Below are 1951 nucleotides of genomic sequence, written 5' to 3'. Positions count from 1 at the left end.
AACCTACGAGCCTGAAGAGCTGATATCAGACCTCTAGGTGTACCCCTCTTGTCTCCTCTGAAGACGACCTCTGACCCGTTCTGATCTCTGAACCTGACTACCTTGTCCCTGCAGTCCAAGGTAGCACCATGGGTAGATAGCCAATCCATCCCTAGAATGACGTCAAAGTCTGTCAAATCTAGAACCACAAGGTCGGCGGAGAGGCATCTTCCCTCAACAAAAACTGGACTGTCACTACAACATTATCCACATCTAGTCACAAAATAAATTGTAGCTAAAAATAGAATTTTGGTGGCTAGATGCTTTTGCCACAACATATTTTTTCCGTGACATGCTGTAGCTAGAAGTGGCGTAACTAAAGTTTAGTTACAGGATTTACCTGTATTGTGGCTAAAATAAATATTTATAGTCACACTTTTTATTTAAATGAAGCAAAAATATTGCCATTAAAAATAAATATTGTGGCTAGTTATTAGCCATGAGAATGGAATATTTGTAACCACATTTTCTTTTTGCCACAACAACTTTTTTTTGTAAGTGATTTTGCTATGATTATGTTACAAAAATAATAATGTGGCAATTTAAACTTATGTATAGTTACAAAATTAATTTTATGGCTAACATATCTAAATTTAGCCATAAACTTAATTGTATGACAAAAAATATTTACTATTAGCCACATTTAAATAATTATAAGGCAAGAATAAAATTTATAGCCACAAAAATAAGAAAGTGACAAGTTATAGTATAATTGTTACACTTAATTTTATTTTATAACTATTGAATAAAGCCACAAAATTATTTAATTAGAAGCTATTCTAAATATAGTACATACGGCTACTATTAATTATTTGTAGCTAAAATGTAATATTTATTTAATTTATTATTATTTAATGGGATTATATTATAATTTACTATTACATATGATATTTATCTATTAATAATTTTGGTAAAATTTATAATAGAATATAAAATTTATATAAAAAATTTAGCTAAAATTTAAATTTATAAAATAATTTTATATTAATATTAAGACTCAATCAGAATGACAATTATAAAATAACAATAAATTTAATCCAAAATAACTAATATCCAAAATAAACTAATTTAAGTCATAAAGCAATCACACTAAAAATACTTGAAATTATAATATTATACTAACACTAATATTAATATCTAAATTTTCTAAAAGTAGTATTATAAGGTTGCTGGCTGCTTCAAAATCCAAAACTTCAAATATACTGCAAATCATCCTCCAATTTCATCATCTTGGGAATCCTCCATAGGCTGTATAAAATTTTATTTGAAAATATTAATAACAAAATTATATAAAATAGATAAGGTTCATACTAGTTATATAGCTTACAAAAATTCTTATATTAGAAAAAAAATGAGACTTAGTTTTTAATCACTTACTGATGCAATATTATTGTTTTTCTCCAAAAGTATCTTGAATTTCTACTCCCATATTCTATTCATCTCTGCAAGTTTCTCATCCATTTGCTTCTTAACATCATTTACTTGTTCACTTGCTTCTTTTTGAATTTGTTGGACATGCTCGTTTGCTTCTCTTCTTGAAATATCAAGTTGTCTAAGTAGTTCTATCTTTGTAGGTCTAGCACCAAAATATTCCGTGACATTTTTTCCAGGACCATAAGCACGTACATAACCATTTTTTTCTGGCCCAAGTACATCAGCAAACATAGCATCATCATCCAGTGAAATTTGTCCTTCTTTTCGTTGTTTCTTTAGTTGCTGAAACTTTTCCTATAGAGATATTTATATTTATTGATATTAAAAAAAATCAAAATATAGCATAAAATACATAACAAATAAATAAAACATATGTAAAAAGTATTACAATGGCTTCTTGTGATATTGGATCAATTTTTTTGCCTTGCTTTCTCTTTCTGGATTCAAGAAAAAGCTCTAAGCGAGAAGGTGTTTTTCC

At 27.8% G+C, this 1951-nt stretch overlaps 1 long non-coding RNA gene across 1 annotated transcript; it reads right to left on the bottom strand.

The window, feature by feature from the left end:
* Window positions 1-1138: 1138 nt before the first annotated feature.
* On the bottom strand, window positions 1139-1951 carry LOC122722299. Its single transcript, XR_006349262.1, has 3 exons — window positions 1862-1951; window positions 1417-1767; window positions 1139-1287 (listed from the first exon to the last, which is right to left on the bottom strand). It is a non-coding gene; the product is annotated as an uncharacterized LOC122722299 (long non-coding RNA).

Source organism: Manihot esculenta, chromosome 2 (genome assembly GCF_001659605.2).
Source record: "Manihot esculenta cultivar AM560-2 chromosome 2, M.esculenta_v8, whole genome shotgun sequence".
In the NCBI taxonomy this organism is placed as follows: Eukaryota; Viridiplantae; Streptophyta; class Magnoliopsida; order Malpighiales; family Euphorbiaceae; genus Manihot; species Manihot esculenta.
The sequence above is the reverse complement of the archived record's forward strand: the minus strand, read 5'-3'. Positions and strand labels throughout refer to the sequence as shown.